Below are 23,215 nucleotides of genomic sequence, written 5' to 3' on the forward strand. Positions count from 1 at the left end.
GATTACAATCTACTAAAGTAATAGGGGAATATATGGATGATTTTGGCCTCGTCGACAGCTGGAGACTTAAAAACCCAAATAAGAAGGAATTTACCTTCTTTTCCGCTGTACACCGGTCTTTTTCAAGAATTGATTATTTTCTTACAAATAACTCTATTGCTGATAAAACTGTTACAAAAATACATCCTATTATTATTAGCGACCATGCACCAGTCTCACTTTCCCTACAAGTTGATTATACCTTTAAACCACCACCAACATGGCGTTTTAACATCTCACTGCTAAACGATGCAGAGTTTGATAAAATTATAAGGAAAGAGTGGGCAGACTTTTTGGAAATAAATGACTCTCCAGGCCTATCGCCATCTCTTCTCTGGGAAACTGGGAAAGCAGTAATTAGAGGTAAAATTATATCATATTCATCTTATAAAAAGAAACAGGATCAAAAATTTGAAAATGACTTGGAAGATAAAATTAAACAACTGACGGATGAGTACGCAATAAACCCAAATGACCAAATATGGACTGACTTACAAAATACAAAAATACAGTTAGACGATATGCTAACTAAAAAGACAGAGTTTATAATACAACAATTGAGATACAACAACTTTGAATATAATAACAAATCAGGTAAATTTCTTGCAAACCAACTTCAACGCAATCGGGAAAAATCTCTTATAACGGCTATTAAAGGGACAACTGGTGAATGTACACAATCACCAGAAGAAATTAATCAAATTTTTTATAACTATTATCGCAACCTATACTCAGAAACTAACAAACCTAACCCTGAGCATATTGAGGCATTCCTCAGTAGCTTAAATATGCCTCAGTTAACTACTGAATATAAAGATATGTTAGAAGCGCCACTTACTATAAATGAGTTGTACAGTGCCCTAGATAGTATGCCTAATGGCAAGGCACCTGGCCCAGATGGTTATCCGGCTATATTTTTTAAGCACTACTGGCTAATGCTTGCTCCGCTATTCTTAAGAGTAGTAACAGAAATTAAAACTAATGGTTACATACGTCCACACATGAATACAGCAGCAATTAAACTTTTATTAAAGCCAGAAAAAGACCCCACCCTTCCATCAAGTTACCGTCCGATTTCACTAATTAACACTGATATCAAAATTATTACTAAGGCTTTCACATCTAGACTAGAAACAGTAATCTCAACAATTATTCATAGCGACCAAACAGGCTTTATTAAAGATCGGCACTCTACTAATAATATTAGGAGGCTCTTTAACCTTATTAGCATGTCACAGCGGCATGATAAGAAGGCAGTTATTATATCGTTGGATGCAGAAAAAGCTTTTGACAAAGTTAACAGGTCCTTCCTCTTTGCTGTTTTAAATAAATTTGGCTTTGGGAAATCATTTATCCACTGGGTGTCAGTATTATATGATTCTCCCAAAGCTACAGTTACTACTAACGGGATTATATCTAAGAGCTTTATTTTACAGAGAGGCACAAGACAGGGATGCCCACTATCCCCTTTATTATTTGCAATATTTATCGAGCCACTTGCAATAGCCATACGCCAGGAAAGAAGGATTCAAGGAATTCACTCTGGGGTAACAGAACATAAATTAATCTATATGCCGATGATATTTTTACTTTATTTAGAAAACCCGGCGATTTCGTTAGGGGAAGTATTTAACTTAATAACTAAATTCTCACAGTTGTCAGATTATTCTATTAACTGGACAAAATCAACACTTCTACCTATTACAGAAAATTCATGGAACCCTGCAAGCCAGGACCCACATTACTCATTTCCTATAGGTAATTTAAAATACTTAGGCATAAAAATCTCACCTAAATTAACTGATTTAATTCATTTAAACTTTTCTCCACTTCTGGATAACATTCATAGTGACTTGGAACGCTGGAATAATCTTCCTATTTCTTTAATAGGACGAATAGCCACCGTTAAAATGAAAGTTTTACCTAAAATAAACTATTTTTTCTCAATGATTCCATTTAACCTACGGCTAAATGGTTCCAGTTGTTGGACTCAGCTGTTACAAAATTTTACTGAAAAAAAAAAAAAGCAAAGATTAGTCTATCTACTCTTCAGAAAAGTAAATCCAAAGGTGGTCTAGAGGCACCAAATTTTATGTACTACTATATAGCTAACCAGCTACAATATATCGTTCTATGGGCACAACCCAACAGAGATACTAACTGTTGGCTGGAACTAGAACAGAAGGATTGTAATAACCTCAGACTTCTAGATTTACTCTTTATTACAACATCGATTAAGCGACATAATTGTTTTAAAAACCCAATGATTTCCGCCACCCTGACTGCTTGGTGGAAGGCATTAGAAATTACAAAAGCCCAAGTGGAGCCCTGTGGGCTTTCTCCCCTATGGCATAACCCTGACTTTCGAATTAACAACCAAACGTTTTATTTAGGTGTGTGGGAGCAGAAAGGAATCACACATCTTCACCATCTCTTCTCAGATAATATGTTTATATCATATACATCTTTGCTCCAAAAATACAAAATAACAAACGGAAATTTTTTACATTATCTGCAAGTTAAAAATATGATAAAGAAACAAATTCCAACACTTCAGGGTACGCTCCAACCGCCTGGCTTAGCTAAAGATATTACCAAGCTTTCTCCGACAACAACAAAAAAACTTTCAAAAATATATAAGTTACTTTCATATACGGATAAAATGTCTTTACCCATCTTAAAATGGGAGACAGACTTGTCTATAGCTCCGGAATCTGACTTTTGGATTCAAGTTTGTGAAAATGCATTTAAAATGACAAAACACACAAATTTACAACTTATCCAATACAAAATTATCCATAGAACATACATTACTCAATATATGATGAAGAAAATGGGGCTCTCCGACTCCGACATTTGTCTCCAGTGTTTACAAAACACTACAGACACTTATTTTCATGCTTTATGGTTATGCACTCCGGTTATGTATTTCTGGACTAAAGTCTTAGAAAAACTTTCCGCTATCTTGGACTATAGGATACCTTTATCTCCAAACTTGTGTTTGCTAGGTGACCTAACAACAACTGACCTACCACATAAACAATTTCAATCTACACTTGTAGCCCTTACTATCGCTAAAAAAACAATTCTTGTTAACTGGAAAAATAAACAAACTCTGAATATCGACCAATGGTCTAACCTCCTCATAAATCACATTTTAATGGAAAAAATATCGGCCTCAAATAAAAAACAAATATCAAAATTCATAGAAATATGGTCTACGTATATAGAATATTTTAACCTAATTCTGGTTATTTAATTCTGCCTGTTAGCGAGAGCCACCACATCATGATAACTTACATTGATGTCTCTGCATTTGACAGTTTGTAACTAATGGTTGTATTTTTATAGTCAGGAACCCAGTTGCTGCCAACAGGATCGAGCAGATTCACCTCCAATGGGCACTAAGGGCTAATATTCGGATTCACTGCATGCCAGGGGACTAACTCTACAGGTGCTGTCCCCCCTGGCTGGGCGTGGGCGGGTCTGCCCCTCTGTTGGCTGCTGGGTAGCGGCTGCGTCTTGGTCGTTCCCTGGGTCTCGTGGGGGGTGCTGTGTTGCGGGGCTCTCCCTGGTGTCCGGGGCGGCGCCGCCCCGGCGCGGTCCGTCGCTCTGGGTCCGGCGATGCGGGTCGGGGCCTGTGGGCCGCCGGGGTGCCCCGTGGTTCCCTCTCCCCTCCCCCTTCCTCCCCCTTGCTTCCTCTCCCTCTTCACCTCTCCCCGCCCGTCCTACGCCTCCCTGTCCCTTCTCCCTCGTCGCCCTTCCTCCTCCTCTCCCCCTCTCTCTGCGGCCCTGCCGCTGCCTCCTGCCCTTCCTGTCGTCTCCTTCCCTCGTCCCCTCCCCCTCCCCTGTCCGCCCTCCTCCCCCTCCCCTGGGCCGGGGGTTCCATCCGTGGCCCGGGTCTCGGCGCTCCGGGGGCCGGGGGAGTGGGCGGGATTGGTGTTGTGCCCGCCCCGCTCCGGTGGGCCTCCGGGCACTTCGGGCGGGCCCCGGAATCCGGGGGGCGAGCCCCGCCGGGGTCCCGGTGGGGTGGGTGGGGGTTTTGGTTCGGGGGTGCCGCCCGTCCTCCGGTGCCCCCATCTCCCCTTCTGCCCCTGGTGTTCCGTCCCTCCGCGTGGTGGGGTGGGCGCGGGTGCTGAAGGAATATTAAATTACTATATTAAGTGTAATCTTTGCGTGTCCAAATAATTGTATTCAGGATCTGATGAAGAAGTTTTCTTGCAAGAATTTATTTAGAGGCCTCTAAAGACACAGTCAGGACACCACATCAGAATGCAACGTGATGATCCCAAGTGTGTGACAATTTACAGAACATCGACTCATTTATACAAAAAAGATAAAAGGTTCCTCCTCCCCGCTCTTGATTGAACAAAGGGCAGACATGTCATCTCCTAGATTGAACAAAGGTGTAAGGTTGATGGTAAACAGACATCTTTATACAGTTCCCCTTCTTGATTGGGGGAACAGAAGTAATCAAAATCTGACCCCAGACCTTCAGTCCCTAAGTGACAAGAGACTCTGACAACATCATGCACATTGCCCCTCCAACAGCATTTGAGGGTACAAAGATCAAATAAAGTTCACAAAATCACCATCCCACTGTATTCTTTTAAACACTCATGATTATATCACATTGATATGCCTATAAGTAAATTCAAAAACAGTAAAACATCAAATTGAAAATGTTAAATGTCTTCAGTGCCCTCTCCGCTCCGCTGCCCGGCCCCCTCTTCGGCGCAGATGCCTGGGTGCGGTGTGTCCCCGGGGTCTGGGGTCGGGGACTGGGGGGCTGTCGGTTGGTGGGGGTGGGGGCGGGGGCGGCTTGGTTGGTGGGGGGGTGGTGGTGGGGGTGCCGGGGTGGGGAGGGTGTCTGGGGATTTGGGGACCTGGGGGCGGTTGGGGCTGGGTTGGGGTGGGTGGCGGGGGTGGGGGGGCGGGGGGTCGTGGGGGGAGCGGGGGTTGTGGGCCGGTGGGGTGCCTGGTGGGCCTGCAGTGCCCCGTCCTGCTGCGTTGGGTTGGGGGCGCGGGCCGCGTTGGGGTGGGGGGCGCTCCTGCTCCGGGGTTTGCTCTCCGGCCGGTGGCCCCTGCGGGGCCCGGGGGTCGTCCTTTGGCGCGGCCGCGGCCTGGGGGGCCCTGAGGTGTTGCGCTTGCTCTGTCCTGGCGGGGGTCGACGGCTCCCCTCTTTGGTGGAGATTTTCATGCATGCTAGATCCCCACCACACCAGCATCTATCGAGACTCAGACACAATTTGTTTCTCCCTCAGGTCATTGATTCGGTGGAGGCTGGTGTCTGTGGATCTCACTCTGCTTCGTCTGTCCTTTCTACCTTTCCTCAGTTTCTCCTTTGGGCCCTTGAGCTTTCCCTGATTTGTTGGAGTTTAGATGTCTCTGGGGTTGGTGAAGGTTAGTGGCCCGGTGGGTGGTGTCTGGTCGGTGCTGGGCTTCGCTTTTCTTTCTTTTCTTTGGTCCCCCTTCGGGTCTCCTGGCGGCCCCACGACTCTGGCTGGATTTTGAAGTGTTCGGTTTAGGTGAACGGTATGGGAATTCTTTTTTTTTTCTTTCTCACGCACGCACGCACGCACACACGCACGCACGCACGCACGCACAAACACACATAAAAAAAAAAAAAAAAGGGAGAAAAATGATGATGACATTTCAAATGATCAATACTGAGATCTCCCAGAGAAAAAACAAAAAACAAAAAAACAAATAAAGAACGGAGAGAATGTAGAAAGTAAATAAATCTTATAGGATAATTTTCAGATTGACCGGAGCAGAGCACCTGTTGCGCCCGGAGCATTTAAGGAGTTAAAATAAGTCCTACAGTTAGCATAGCGCTAGCTGGCAGCACTTCGCGCACCCAGTTGCACTCTTAAGTATCGCTGACAGCTGTGGAGTGATCAGCGTGCAGGGCAAGCTTCCAAAAATGGAAGACACAGCCGGTAAGAGCAACATATTAAATGGAGAGTCTAGCGGAGATCGCGTTTGTTTAACGATAGCAATTGTTTGAGTGTGATTGATTGTTTGAATTTACACGTGTCTGTTAAGTTAATATGATGAGAGGCACGGTTTTGCTATGAGGGTGTTCACTGCTGGCTAATTGTTTGTTGATTGCTTGAATTGATACGCTCGGTTTCTAGCCTGCTTTCAGTCACACACGGTGAAAAGTTTGTGATGATGACTCTGAATTAGCAGGAGTTGAATGAGGGCTTATTGGTAGCATTTGTTGAGGTGTGAATGTTTACAGGATAAAAAAGGCGAAAATATGTTAGAAAAAAAACATTTTGCAATTAAATGAGGTTTAAACATAATTTAACTATGTATTAAAAATAATGTAAATGAGTTTTAAAAACAAACTTAATGTATTTTTATTGAATGGGTTGTTGTATTGGTATAAAAATGATTTGCATTTAATAGAATATCGATGAATTCTGCTAAGTCCAGATGTGTTCAATGTGCTTGTTTGTAATATTTTGTACATATTGTGTTTTCTTTATTGAAAGGTTTTTCACCTAATGGTCACCTAATGATCAATGCCTTGGGAAAATAAAAGGTGTGAATCCCAGTTGGAATCTTCAAGTGAATGTTTGTCTGTCTTTCAAGTTGGAGAAACTGCACTTAAATCAAATAACTTGACAATTAATCATTAAAAAAACGCCTGCAAAGCAACACAAACACAAGGCAGCTCTAACAAGTCATGACAGTAAGGTAGCATTAAGGCTAGCCACCAAGGTAACGCATTGTAAACAGTAGATAAAACCATGCTTACTTATACATTTCAAAGTCGATCAGCGCATGTAAATAAGCAGTCTTCACATCCATCTGGTGCAAGACAAGCTTCCCCTTTTGCATTAAGACTCTCACACTTGTCATCTCCGCTGTGGGTGAGAAAGTTTCGTCATAGTCAGTCCCTTGTTTCTGACTGTAGCTCTTTGCTACAAATCTCGCTCTGTATTTATTTGAGCCATTGTTGTCATTCTTGAGTGCATGAACCCACCTAGCTCCCATTGCCTGTTTGCCTGGTGGCAACTGGGTAAGGCCGAAGGCCTTATGATCCTCCAACGGTCGAATCTCCTCATCCATTGCATGTCACCACTCTTCAGGTTCCGTTTATGTCATTGCGTCTTGGTAAGATTGAGGAATGTCGCATACTGCTCTGTAACATGAGTCCACGCATGTTACCAGTTTTTCAACTGTGTCCTCAGTCTCAAACTCCTGCAGATGACTTTTGGATTTCTTCTGACTACAGTCTCAGAAGTTTCACTGAGTGGTGTATGTTCAGTCTTGAGTAAACGCATCATGAAAGGTACAGTAGTCACGTGATAATGAAAGGTACAGTAGTCACGTGATGAACGAAAAAGTAGCTGGCTGTCTGAATCACTAAACAGAATGAGGGCACTATATATTAGGCAACTACTGTACATATATAGCGCAGGACTATATAGCGAATGAGAGGTTAGAGGATAAGGGTGGACATTTGGACACAGCCCATGTTTTTTCTCCATTTCCGGGTTTGTGCTCTGCGTAACGCCCTAATAATTTCTGTCCAATGGGAGCACCGATCGTCACACGCGTCCATGTGTTTATTGAGAATATAGTTTACATGCAAAAAGTACCGTGTTAATACAAACCGCAAGAAAAATTCAAAATAAATAAATAAAGTCCGCTTTTAGTCCAGACCAAACAAGCAGATCAAGGGTCTTTTCTGGTGTGAACACACCCTTAGTCTCAAGTCGTAGCTTTCGGCTAACGTCAGACTTGTCTGCTTACTTCCACCAGCACAAATTTACTGCAGCGTATTATTGGACTTGCACCGCGTCTGCAACTGGCATGTTGTCAAACATACATACAGACGCTCCCCAACTTACGAACGAGTTACGTTCCGAGCGATCGTTCGTAAGGTGAATTTGTTCGGAAGTTGCTTCAGTGCTATATTTTGTATTATAATTTATGTTTAAAGAGAATACGTACAGTACTTTACTACGTATGTTAGAGAGAGAGAGCGAGAGACACACACAGTATGTACATGTACGTAATAAGATAAATAAAATGAAGTTTAACTTACTTTTGGAAGATGTACTCGATGCTTAAGGATTTGATGGAGGAGGGGGAGGAGGAAGAGGAGGATTTTATATCATGAGAGGTTCTTCGTCGTCGCTGGAATGGGCTTCAAAAGTTACTTCCTCCTCCGTAACTTCAATGTAGGAAGAAGTTGAGGGTCGCGGAGAAGAAGATGAGGGTTGATGAGTATCTTCCTTGGAGGATTTACTAGAAACTGGCCGAAAGAAGCGATCTAACTACGATTGCAGTTTTCTTCTTTTTTCATCATAAATGATGCGGTAGCACTGTATGGCATCATTCAATTGATTTGCAACCTTTGTGCAACGTTCAATATTTGGGTCTTGCTGCTCGAAGATGACTTTATCTATGAGCGACAGGCGTTTCTTCTTCTTCCTCCTCCTCGACACGTTGCTGAGCCTCCAATGCTGGGTGAGCTCTCACAGCGCCAAGCGTCGGTATTAGCGGCGGAAAGAAGCACTACAGTACTCGGAAAAAGGTGCGCAATAAAAGATCTAACTTACAGCATCTCTTTCCGAACATTTTTTGACATGCACGCATGCGCGCAGACATGTTCGTATGTACCGTTGTTCGTAACTCGAATGTTCGTAAGTAGGGGAGCGTCTGTACATACATTTTCTCAACCGCTTATCCTCACGCAGGTCGTACATATCACAATTGTCTACGAGGTATTTTTGCTGTTTTCAACATACAGTATTTGAGCAATGTGACTTCTTTTCTTTTCTTTTTTTTAACATAGGCCTACCGAGAACAATCCATATTATAGTCGTAACGAGCGAGCTAACGTTCAGTGATTTTTGTAACAAAATACAGACGCTCCGTAATAATTGGGAGCGCTGTGCCTGTCAGATGTAGTATGTTAAGATGTAAAATCAGCAATCAAAATTTGGCTCAGGTTTGAAAAATCATAATGCACATGCTAAATTAATGTATTTGCAAATACCTAGGGTGCGCCAAATGACTGTGTGACCATTTTGCACATTTCACAGACGCAATCCTCACTGCACCATGTTAGTCAGCTTTGACAACTGTTACAAAAGCTTGTGCCCAAATTTTCATGTGGAAAGCTTTCGTAAACCAGGCCAAGTGTTTGTTTTATTTATATTGAAGGAATGTGTTTCTTTGTTTCCCGTGTTCATCATGTTGATTATCAAAACAGACAATGAGATCGGTGAATTCAGGCTTTTCCTTAAGGATTTATTGTCATAAGCTTATGGACAGAGGAGAATGCAGCCAAGCGGCGCCATGTTCCTTCCCATCTGTAACGCCCCTCCCAGAGCTAGTCACTAATATTCTTTCGTCCATCTAAAAGTCCCTCCCCTCTCTCTGCTCTCCTCTCAGACAGTCACATGATACCTCAATACAAATCACCAAATGCTCCTCCTTCTTCTCCTTCCCCCTTGTAGTCACAAGATGGAACACAGAAGATCAGATAAAGATTGACGTTGTTTTCAGAGCCAGACTTGCTGGTGCTGGTTGTAAAACACAAAGGGATCTAATTAACACATTTGCTTAACCCCCACAAAATGGTTCAGGAATGTGTGAAAAGAGAAAGCCGCACCCTCACATCATTTGAATTCTCACACAGAACTATACTGAGTAAATCAAAGCAATTACAGTGGTACCTTGGCTCACAAACTTAATTGGTTCCCACAGAGAGTATGTGAGCCAAAAAGTTTGTCTTCCAAACAAGTATTTCCCATAGGAAACCATTGAAATGAGAATAATCCGTTCCCAGGTCCCCATAAAACACAATTTTCTACTAAAAAAGCCTTAAAACTACATAAAATATACTTTATTTTATGTATAATAAATGTGCTATTGTATTGTAATTAAAGAAATACACTACTGTATAATAAAGTGTTTTTATTTGCAAAACTTTCAACTTGTCTTTGTGATGGTACAGTAGTTGAAGGCTTGATGGAATGGAGTGGGAGGAGGAGGGAGGGAGGGAGTTACTGTTTGGAAGGAGAGTCCTCCGGTGTGGCTTCTCTTCTTTGCTTCTTCGGAGACTCTTTATCCTTGTTGCTGACTAAAAACCTCTTAATTGAAACCTGTTGCTTTCGGAGTTGTAAGGTCTTACGAAACTGAGGCATCACATTGTCATTCATCATGTTGATGATTCTCATAGCCACAGTCTTTTCCGAATGGTACTGTTCGACAAAATCCTGCACATCACTCCACTTTGCTAACATGGTCTTGATGCTCTCACTTGATGCTACAGCCATCTCCTCCTCCTCCTCGTCCTCACATGACAACTCCTGAATGGCTTCCTTCTGCTTGTCCTCTTGAAGGCGAATCAAATCCTCTGTGTTGAGGACCTCATTATGGGCAGCAACAAGCTCCTCGACGTCATCTGCATCCACTTCGAGTCCCATGTTCTGTCCCATGGAAACAATGTCGTTCACAACAACAGAGTCTTGAGGATCAAATCCTTCAAAGTCCCTCTCAAGGATCCATGCGGGCCACAACTTCTTCCATGCTGCTTTCAAGGTTCGAAAGGTAACATCATGCCAAGCCTTTTCTATCATTTGAACACAATGATACACATTGAAATGTTCCTTCCAAAAATCCCTAAGGGATAGGTCGGTGTCATTGGTCACGCGAAAGCACCAAGTAAATAAAGCCTTAGTGTAAAGCTTCTTGAAGCTTGCAATCACTTGCTGGTCCATGGGCTGCAGGAGGGGGGTTGTATTGGGAGGGAGGAATTGGACCTTGATGAATTCAAGATCACCTTGAAGTTCCTCCTTCAAACTTGGTGGATGCGCTGGGGCATTGTCAAGGAGAAGAAGACACTTGACAGGGAGTCCTTTCTCCTCGAGATATTTCCTCGCTGAAGGAGCGAAAACGTCATGCAACCAGTCCATAAACAGGAGACGAGTAACCCAAGCTTTGGTGTTGGACTTCCACATTACAGGAAGCTTGGATTTAACCACCTGGTTTTTCTTGAAGGCCCTTGGGTTTTCTGAGTGATAAACCAACATCGGTTTTATCTTACAGTCGCCACTGGCATTGGCGCACAGCAGGAGGGTTAGCCTATCTTTCATAGGCTTATGCCCAGGGACGGACTTCTCTTCCTGTGTAATGAAAGTCCGGTTAGGCATCTTTTTCCAAAAAAGGCCGGTTTCATCAGCATTAAACACTTGATGAGGAACGTAGCCTTCTTCTTCCACCATCTTGAGGAATGATCCCTTGTAAGCTTCGGCAGCTTTAGCGACAGAACTGGCTGCCTCACCATGACGAATGACACAATGAATCCCTGTACGACGCTTAAAGTTCTCGAACCATCCGTGGCTAGCCTTGAAATCATCAATGGATGACGAACTTCCAGGTTGCCTCTCGATGATATCCGCGTGAAGTTGCCGTGCTTTCTCTGCGATAATAGCCTCACTCACACTGTCCCCTGCTAGCTGCTTTTCATTGATCCAAATCAACAGAAGTTTTTCAACCTCTTCTATTGCCTGAGACCGTTGCTTAGACAACACAGAAACACCCTTAGCCACACACGCACCCTTAATAGCTTCCTTGTTCTTAAGGATGGTAGCAATGGTAGACTTAGCGTACTGGTACTGGGACGCTAAGTCACACAAACGCACACCTCGTTCGTGTTTGTCGATGATGTCCTTCTTCTGCTCGACCGTAATTTTCTTCAATGTCTTCTTCGGCTTAACACTAGCCTTTTGTGGGGTCTTTTTCGGTCCCATTGTAGCAAAAGTACACTCCAAAAGTACTCCAAAATGATCCAAAATGTCTACCGAACACAAACCACGTCTGTCTGCACTCAAACAAAGGGGGCGACGAACTGAGACGCCGTGAGCGTGCGTCAGCTTCTCGTGATTTTTCGTGTTGCGAGATTTGGTTCGTCCGCCGAAAACTAGTTCGTCAGCCGAGACAAAATGCTCGCGAATTTAATGTTCGTGAGGCGAAAAGTTCGTGAGCTGAAGCGTTCGTGAGCCGAGGTACCACTGTATGTCCAATTCTAAATAGTTATAACTAAATCAAAACAGTTATAATTAAATTGAAACAGAAGATTCACTTCAATATATATATATATATATATATATATATATATTATGTACAGTACAGTGACGTCAATGCATTTGGGGCCAGTGGGGCCAGGCCACACCAAATGGCGCTGTTGAGCACAATGCAGGCTCATAATTGGTCTTCTTTATAACGAATCATTTATAAAATTTTATTTTATAGAGAATAATAATGTTCAAATAAATACCAATTATGTTTGTAAGGTAATTTCGTTTTGAACATATATGTATAATACAAAGCCAAGTTTAATGGCCTAACTTTTTAAATAGGTTTTTTTTTTTTTTTTTTTTTTTTTGCACTCACACAAACACGCACTCATACAAACATGCACTCATACAAACATGCACTCATACAAACATGGTCTACCAGGCGGGGAAGTGAACCCACGCCAACCTGCCTGCTGGCTTCATTGCCACAGCTTGTCGGGCCTGTTCGCTGGCTCCACCACCGCCGCAGCTCGCCGGGCCTGCTTTCTGGCCTCATTGCCGCCGCCTGTCGTGTTTGCTTGCCTGCTCCATCGCTGCTGCTGGGCCTGCTGGTTGGCTTCATCGCCGCCGCCGCCCGCTGGGCCTGTTCGCTGGCTCCACCATCGCCGCTGAGCGCCGGGCCTGCTTGCTGGCCTCGTCGCCGCAGCCTGTCAGGCTTGCTTCTTGGCTCCCTTGCCGCTACCTGGCCTGCTAGTTGGCTTCATCGCCGCCGCTTGCCGGGCCTGCCTGCTGGCTTCATCGCTGCCGCTCGCCGGGCTTGCTCATTGGGTCCACCGGCGCCGCCTGTCGAGCTTGCTTGCTGGCTCCATCGCTGCTACCTGTTTGCACGCCGGTGTCATTACGGGACTCAGCGACGATCAACTGGGGCCCCAGTGAAAGGTAGGCTTTCAAGATGCAGCCACGAAATAAACCAGATGAAGAGTTAGTCTCCATGACTCAAGTGAATGAACTAATGCAGCAGCAAAAAGACATGTTCATAGCACTACTACTACTACAACAACAACAGGAAAATGTAAAAGTTTCGTATCGATAATTGTGGATTCAACAAACAACAGATTAGATTAGACAGACAGACAGACAGATTAGCACTTTCACGGGAGATACAGGAGGGAAAAATACGATTACAATACACCCAAAAAGAAGTGGATGATTTAAAAATGGACAAGGATACACAGATGGAGTATAGCAAAGCTATACAGATGGATTATTTTCAAAGTATGTGATAGTATGTTGGTTGTCACTGACAAAATTGATTATTTGAGGACAGTCCAAGAAGAACAATTTAATCTTTGATAGAATTACCAGGAGAGTCATGTACTGAGACAGATTATGAAAGTGAAAACCTAAAAATTCAGCAAACAGTGGAGATAGAAAGGGCCCATCGCACAGGAAAATTTTGTGAGGACAGACAAGGAAGACCAAGGCCAGTGGTAGTGAAGCTGCACAGATTTAAGGACAAATCAGTTATTCTACAAAAAGCTAAAAATCTTAAGGAAACAAAAAAAATCATAAATGAGGACTATACAGAAGCTGTTAAAAGGAAAAGAAAAGGCGTTTTAACATCTCACTGCTAAACGACGCAGAGTTTGACAAAATTATACGAAAAGAGTGGGCAGACTTTTTGGAAATAAATGACTCTCCAGACCTATCGCCATCTCTTCTCTGGGAAGCTGGGAAAGCAGTAATTAGAGGTAAAATTATATCATATTCATCTTATAAAAAGAAACAGGATCAAAAATTAGAAAAAGACTTGGAAGATAAAATTAAACAACTGATGAGTACGCAATAAACCCAAATAACCAAATATGGACTGACTTACAAAATACAGTTAGACGATATGCTAACTAAAAAGACAGAGTTTATAATACAACAATTGAGATACAACAACTTTGAATATAATAAAAAATCAGGTAAATTTCTTGCAAACCAACTTCAACGCAATCGGGAAAAATCTCTTATAACGGCTATTAAAGGGACAACTGGTGAATGCACACAATCACCAGAAGAAATTAATCAATTTTTTTATAACTATTATCGTAACCTCGTCCGTCCGTCCGTCTTCTTCCGCTTATCCGGGGTCGGGTCGCGGGGCCAGCAGCTTTAGCAGGGAAGCCCAGACTTCCCTCTCCCCAGCCACTTCAGCCAGCTCATCCGACGGGATCCCGAGGCGTTCCCAGGACAGCCGAGAGACATAGTCTCTCCAGCGTGTCCTGGGTCGTCCCCGGGGCCTCCTGCCGGTAGGACATGCCCGGAACACCTCCCCAGGGAGGCGTCCAGGAGGCATCCGAACCAGATGCCCGAGCCACCTCAACTGGTTCCTCTCAACGTGGAGGAGCAGCGACTCGACGCTGAGTCCCTCTCGGATGACCGAGCTTCTCACCCTATCTCTAAGGGAGAGCCCGGCTACCCTGCGGAGGAAACTCATTTCGGCCGCTTGTATCCGGGATCTTGTTCTTTCGGTCACGACCCACAGCTCGTGACCATAGGTGAGGGTAGGAACGTAGATCGACCGGTAAATCGAGAGCTTCGCCTTTCGGCTCAGCTCCTTCTTCACCACAACGGACCGATACAGCGTCCGCATCACTGCAGACGCTGCACCGATCCGCCTGTCGATCTCCCGCTCTAACCTACCCTCACTCGTGAACAAGACCCCAAGATACTTGAACTCCTCCACTTGGGGCAGGACCTCCTCCCCGACCCGGAGAGGGCACTCCACCCTTTTCCGACTGAGGACCATGGTCTCGGATTTGGAGGTGCTGATCCTCATCCCAACCGCTTCACACTCGGCTGCGAACCGCTCCAGTGAGAGCTGGAGGTCACGGCTTGAAGAAGCCAACAGCACCACATCATCTGCAAAAAGCAGAGATGCAATGCTGAGGCCACCAAACCGGACCCCCTCAACGCCTCGGCTACGCCTAGAAATTCTGTCCATAAAAGTTATGAACAGAATCGGTGACAAAGGGCAACCTTGGCGGAGTCCAACCCTCACCGGAAACAAATTCGACTTACTGCCGGCAATGCGGACCAGACTCTGACATCGGTCGTACAGGGACCGAATGGCCCGTATCAGGGGGCTCGGTAACCCATACTCCCGAAGCACCCCCCACAGAACTCCCCGAGGTACACGGTCAAACGCCTTCTCCAAGTCCACAAAGCACATGTGGACTGGTTGGGCGAATTCCCACGCACCCTCGAGGATCCTGCTGAGGGTGTAGAGCTGGTCCACTGTTCCACGGCCGGGACGAAAACCACACTGCTCCTCCTGGATCCGAGATTCGACCTCCCGACGGACCCTCCTCTCCAGCACCCCTGAATAGACCTTACCTGGGAGGCTGAGGAGTGTGATCCCTCTAAAGTTGGAACACACCCTCCGGTCCCCCTTCTTAAAAAGGGGAACCACCACCCCGGTCTGCCAATCCAGAGGCACCGTCCCCGATGTCCACGCGATGCTGCAGAGACGTGTCAACCACGACAGCCCCACAACATCCAGAGCCTTCAGGAACTCCGGGCGGATCTCATCCACCCCCGAGGCCCTGCCACCGAGAAGCTTTCCAACCACCTCGGCGACTTCGACCCCAGAGATAGGGGAGCCCACTTCAGAGTCCCCAGACCCTGCTTCCTCAAAGGAAGGCGTGTTGGTGGAATTGAGGAGGTCTTCGAAGTACTCTCCCCACCGGTTCACGACGTCCCGAGTCGAGGTCAACAGCACTCCGTCTCCACTATACACAGTGTTAACGGTGCACTGCTTTCCTCTCCTGAGACGCCGGATGGCGGACCAGAATTTCCTCGAAGCCGTCCGGAAATTATCGTAACCTATACTCAGAAACTAACAAGCCTAACCCTGAGCATATTGAGGCATTCCTCAGTAGCTTAAAAATACCTCAGTTAACTACTGAATATAAAGATATGTTAGATGCGCCACTCACTATAAACGAGTTGTACAGTGCTCGAGATAGTATGCCTAATGGCAAAGCACCTGGCCCGGATGGTTATCCGGCTATATTTTTTAAGCACTTCTGGTTAATGCTTGCTCCACTATTCTTAAGAGTAGTAACAGAAATTAATATAAAAAAAAATAACAACAGAAAAACAAAACTAATGGTTACATACGCCCACACATGAATACAGCAGCAATTAAACTTTTATTAAAGCCAGAAAAAGACCCCGCCCTTCCATCAAGTTACCGTCCGATTTCACTAATTAAAACTGATATTAAAATTATCACTAAGGCTTTCACATCTAGACTAGAAACAGTAATCTCGACAATCATTCAAAGCTTTTGACAAATTTAACTGGTCCTTCCTCTTTGCTGTTTTAAATAAATTTGGCTTTGGGAAATCATTTATCCACTGGGTGTCAGTATTATATGACTAATGGGATTATATCTCAGAGTTTTACTCTACAGAGAGGCACAAGACAGGGATTTCTACTGTCCCCTTTATTATTTGCAATATTTATTGAGCCACTTGCATTAGCCATACGCCAGGAAAGAAGGATTCAAGGAATTCACTCTGGGGTAACAGAACATAAAATTAATCTATATGCCGATGATATTTTACTTTATTTAGAAAAGCCTGCTATTTCGTTAGGGGAAGTATTTAATTTAATAACTAAATTCTCACAGTTATCAGATTATTCTATTAACTGGACAAAATCAACACTTCTACTTATTACAGAAAATTCATGGAACCCTGCAAGCCAGGACCCACACTACTCATTTCCTGTAGGTAATTTAAAATACTTAGGCATAAAAATCTCACCTAAATTAACTGATTTAATTCATTTAAACATTTCTCCACTTCTGGATAACATTTATAGTGACTTGGAGCGCTAGAATAATCTTTCTATTTCTCTAATAGGACGAATAGCCACCATTAAAATGAAAGTTTTACCCAAAATAAACTATTTTTTCTCAATGATTCCATTTAAACCTACGGCTAAATGGTTCCAGTTGTTGGACTCAGCCATTACAAAATGTTACTGGAATAAAAAAAAAGCAAAGATTAGTCTATCTACTCTTCAGAAAAGTAAATCCAAAGGTGGTCTAGAGACACCAAACATTATGTACTACTATATAGCTAACCAGCTACAATATATCATTCTCATCAACATCAACCCAACAGAGATACTAACTTTTGGCTGGAACTAGAACAGAAGAATTGTAAAAACCTCAGACTTCTAGATTTACTCTTTATTACAACATCGATTAAGCGACATAATTGTTTTAAAAACCCAATGATTTCCGCCACCCTGACTGCCTGGTGGAAGGCACTAGAAATTACAAAAGCCCAAGTGGAGCCCTGTGGGCTCTCTCCACTATGGCATAACCCCGACTTTCAACTTAACAACCAATCGTTTTATTTATTTTCATGCTTTATGGTTATGTACTCCGGTTATGTATTTCTGGACTAAAATCTTAGAAAAACTTTCCGCTATTTTGGACTGTAGGGATACCTTTATCTCCAAACTTGTGTTTGCTAGGCGACCTAACAACAACTGACTTACCACATAAACAATTTTAATCTACACTTGTAGCCCTTACTATCGCAAAAAAAACAATCCTTGTTAACTGGAAAAATAAACAAACTCTGAATATCAACCAATGGTCTAACCTCCTCATAAATCACATTTTAATGGAAAAAATATCTGCCTCAAATAAAAACCAAATATCAAAATTTATAGAAACATGGTCTACATATATAGAATATTTTAACCTAATTCTGGTTCCTTAATTCTGCTTGGTAGCGAGAGCCACCACATCGTGATAACTTACATTGATACATAAGGTGGAAACACCGTCTTCGCCCTACAACTCCCCTCCAATTTTAATGCACCACACAACTGTGTGTGGGGGTGGGGGGTGCATTGGTTGGGGCAGACCGCAGTATAGAGCAGTGCTGCGGTCTGTGCACCCCCCCATTTTTTTTTTTTTAATGCACCACATACACTCACTGACATGCCTGGGAGGTGGGTTGAACGGGGTTTGTGGGCCGGTGGGGTTCCTGGCAGGCCTGCAGTGCCCCGTCCAGCTGCGTTGGGTTGGGGGCGCGGGCCGCGTTGGGGTGGGGGTTGCTCCTGCTCCTGGGTTTGCTCACCGGCCGGTGGCCCCTGCGGGGGTCGTCCTTTGGCGCTGCCCCGGCCTGGGGGGCCCTGAGGTGTTGCGCTTGCTCTGTCCTGGCGGGGGTCGACGGCTCCCCTCTTTGGTGGAGATTTTCATGCACGCCAGATCCACCACACCAGCATCTATCGAAACTCAGACACAATCTTCCTCAGGTCATTGAATCGGTGGAGGCTGGTGTCTGTGGATCTCACTCCACTTCGTCTGTCCTTCCTTCCTTTCCTCAGTCTCTCCTTTGGTCTCTTGAGGTCTCCCTGATTTGTTGAAATTTAGATGTCTCTAGGGTTGCTGAAGGACTCTGGTCGGTGGCCTGGTGGGTGGTGTCTGGTTGGTGCTGGATTTCACTTTCCTTTCTTTTCTTTGGTCCTCTCTCGGGGTTTCCTGGCGGCCTCGCGACTGGCTGGAAGTGTTCGATTTGGGGAAACGGTATGGGATTTTTTTTTATATAGGTTTTAGGTGAACTAATGCACGCACGCACATACACATATTCACCCACATACAAAAAAAACTAAAAATACAATATATATATATATATATATATATATATATATATATATATATATATATATATATATATATATATATATATATAATAAAAAAAGGAGAGCAATGATGATGACATGTCAAATCGGTAAAATTACCGAATGAACAATACTGAGCTCTCCAGAAAAAAAAAGGAAAAGAAAATAACTGAAGCCTGAACTGAGAGATGCAAGAGAGAGAGGAGAAATTGCATACTTACAACATGATAAGTTGATTACTCATGCCCGTACCAGCACACCAAAACTCAGTAAAAGCAAATAATTCACAAGAGTATGAGAAATATACAATCTCCAAGGCATTCAATACAATAAACTCACTGCAAATGATGACAAAAATATTCCGCAAGTACATATCAACAGCAGCACAGTAACACAAAGGAAACATGAACATGATGAACACAAATAATATGGACTTGAAAACATTTGAATACGCTGACTGTAAGACATTCCACCCTGAGAATAATTTGGACCCAGACAATCACTTTTACAAAAATGATCACTGCAGTTTCACTTGCAACCATTACATGGACGATCAATTCAACAAAAATATAAAAATGGAAAATGCACTTTCAATAGTAGAAGTCTACAGAAATTTTACAAAAATCAAAGAATACCAGAATAAATTAAATAAATTCAAAATAATTGCCATATCGGAAAGATGGCTTGATAATGACACAACGGCAAAGATGACGGCAGGGGAGTCACGCCGTTTGGCTGCCAGTGCATTCTCTCGCATAAAACCAGAGATTTTCAAAACTAACGATGGTAAAGTTAATGTGGAGGATGAACTTTTGAACTTCATTGTCGTAAAAATGAGGACAATGAGTCATGATGATATTGTTCTTGTGACAAACCGTTTCAACTCCGAGCGTATTGCATCATCAAAGAAAGTTCTGTTTGAGGTTTGTCCCAACACCTCCCAGCGCAACGTTGCTCATAAGGGTCCGCAAAAAGACATCAACAATGTGAAAATGTGCTTGAAAGTACTGAATGAATGCAGACACGAGATACCAAGGTTTGACACGCACTTTTTGGACGACTTGCCTCCTGTTTCCTTCAACCACATTGATGCTCAGCATTATTATCATTATTATTATTTTTTCTTATTCTTTTTTTTTCTTTTGAGAGAGCTCAGTATTGTTCATTCGGTAATTTTACCGATTCGACAAGTCATCATTATTGCTCTCTCTCTTTTTTTTCTTTCTTTTTTTATTGTATGTGCTTGTGTGTTTGCGTGCATGTGAGTGTGTACTAATTAATTCACCTAAAACCTATTAAAAATCCCATACCGTTCACCTAAACCGAATACTTCAGAATCCAGCTAGAGTCGTGAGGTTGTCAGGAGACCCGAGGAATGATTAAAGAAAAGAAAGGAAAGTGAAATCCAGCACCGACCAAACATCACCTACTACCCACCGGGTTACCAACCAGAGTCTTTCACCAACCCCAGAAACATCTAAATTCTAACAAATTAAGGAGACCTCAAGAGTCCAAAGGAGAGACTGAGGAAAAGAAGGAAGGATAGATGACACAGAGTGAGATCCACAGACATCAGCTTGCACCTATTCAATGACCAGAGTGTTGAAGGTATTATTTGATTACTATATTAAGTGTAATCTTTGCGTGTTCAAAAATAATTGAAAAATGAGATCTGATGAAGAAGCCTTCTTTATAAAGAATTTATTTTAAGAGCTCTTAAAAGACACAAGAGTAAATGCTTACATTCCAAAGTGATGTTAAGCCTCGAGTGTGTCAATATGAAAACACACAGTCGTTTTATAGATGAAAAAAGCATACTCCTCCTCTGAGGCTGGACAAAGGGTTAGTAATTATAATAGACAGACAAATGATTTACTGACATGTTTACTCCAGTTCCGTCCAAAGCCGGAAATATATGATTAGACAGGTAATGCCATGCGACCTAAACTCCCTCAGACCCACAGTGTTATCTTCCATGAGAACTTGAGAACATGACTCCCATGTACATTCCTATCTCACCAGCTGGAAGGGAGTGAAAAGTGTTATTCATTACAATACAGTTAATATGTCCAATATATTTCACACAAACATTATCACAGTTATATGGCATCTATATACTATAAGTAAATTCATAAACAGTAAAAATATGCATAGAAAATGTTAAATGTCTTCAGTCCCTCAATGAACAAATATATTTGTTCAAAATAAGACATTAAATCCCTTAGAAATAGTCTAGAGAAAAATTCCAGCCGGATCTTCATCTGATGTCGCCACCGTGGTCATAGCTTTAGAAGTTACAGATTCTACCATCATATAAGACGACTTGTTTTGTACATCTTGCTTTTCAATGGCTGTGGCAATAAGCCGCGTGCACAACGATCTCAAACAAGGAATACAGCAACAACCGCAAGTTGTCAAAAAAGCTGCAAATACGGATACTGAAATTAAAATTGATGAAACCAAATTTTTATATCTTCCAAAAGCATCCATCCAGTTATCCCAAATTGACGTATCGATACCGGACTGCTCTTTCATTTTTTTTATTAAGTGTTCGGAGTCCCTCAATGGCATTGGTTAAACTTCCATCCGGTGCAGTGTTATTAGGAATAAAAGTACAACATTGTTCTCCGAACATTGAACAAACACCACCCCTTTCTGCAAGTAACATATCAAGGGCTATACAATTCTGAAAAGCCATTAAAGATGTAGCTGACAACTGGCCGTGTACTGCTTCGAAACCTGATTGGGTCCAATTTCCTAGTCTTTGAACATTGTAATGTACATAATTAATCCTATCTACATTTTTGTTAATGGTACACCACCAGCAAATCAAAGATTCAAAACTTGAAGCCACCTGGTCCGCAATCTTATACTCATCTGGGACCCCGCATGGCACTCCAATCGCATCTATGTATGTGGGAACATTTTGATCCTGCCAAGTGGATCTTTTGGCCCTCTGAAAAGAATGAGAAAAATTCGGTTGCCAAGTATTAACAATTTGCAGAAGGTTATCAACCGATGTAGGGAAAATATCTACTGGCAGAAGGAGGGTGATGAGAGCACAATATCCCTTCATATTCAGAGGTAATTTATCAAATATTCGGCTATCGCCACACCACCACCAGATGTCAGCTCTGGATTGAGGCTGGAATTTACGACCCAGATCTGTTGCCGAAATGCAGTGAGTGGTGTGGTTCAGTTTCCCCAATTGTTTCCCAGTACCTGACATTTAAATACATGAAAAATCACCATCCGCCACTTTATTTGAAAAAATAGGTTTCGTAATTTGCCAATTAACCAGTGGATAAACTTTATCCCATTTAGAGCATTTATCATTGGGGACAGTTTTATTCATCAGTTCCATTACACATTTATCCTCTATTTTAGCAGGAATTACCCTCAATAAAGGTCTTGGGCCCACACATACGACGCAATCTTCTCCAGAGGCCTGTGCTGCTGCATTTGCTAACAGTAGCCAATTATTACTGCCACCAGACAGGCCCGTTGTTACCCGAAACCATTCACTTACTCCATCAATTTGGAAACTAAAAGCTTCCACCCCAGACTCCATTGTGTATTTAGTCATTTTAGGTTGTTCTGTCTTACTCATAGTTTTATCAATGCAAATTAAAATTGGAAAATAGGGATCAGTTCCAGAGAACCATGCCCACAGCATTAGGCCATAACAAAAGGTGTTATTTATGGTTACATTAGGTGGCCGGATATTACCTTCAGGAAGAACAAAAGTTAATTCGAATTGATGTCCCATTCTTCTCAATGTTACTCTCTTGCTAAAGAAAACTGCCTCCCCACTGGAACCTGACGGCCAGTATCGGCCACTTTGGGTGGTAATGAAGGTGCTCCAGTCCAGTCGTAAAACACTACCTGTCAAATACCACCAGTACTTGAGCCAAAGGCCCCCCTTCGTCGGCCCCCCACTACTAAATCCCTTCAAAGATTTAATGGGGAGTTTGACAGATGTGTTTGTGTTAGGAGCAACGGTCAGGACAATTGAGTTATTATACGCCCAAGTCATTATCCACGGGATTTTAAGAGAAACAACATTTCTTTTATCACGGTGTGTTGTATTCAAACTCACGTCAAGGGGTTTCATGAAAAACCAAAATGGCACAACAATTAACAAGAGAAAAACCGTCACAATGCAGCAATTAGTAGCAGAGTTCTTCATCGAAGCCATCTTGAGAAGAAGTTCTTTTGTCGAAGGAGAAGGATGTTTATCAGTCGTTGGTTGATTTATTTTATTTTTTTTTAAAAGGCGTTGTCAGCCTTTTTTCGAACCCTGGCTCACTGCCAGAGATCGCAGGAAAGGTCACGGGACTTCATTCCCAGTGTGACTCTATCCTTGTGGATTGATGAAAAGGGGCATGTGACTCAAATCACCATTGAGTGATTTCCCCCTTTCAAAC

Source organism: Vanacampus margaritifer, chromosome 7 (genome assembly GCF_051991255.1).
Source record: "Vanacampus margaritifer isolate UIUO_Vmar chromosome 7, RoL_Vmar_1.0, whole genome shotgun sequence".
Lineage (NCBI taxonomy): Eukaryota > Metazoa > Chordata > Actinopteri > Syngnathiformes > Syngnathidae > Vanacampus > Vanacampus margaritifer.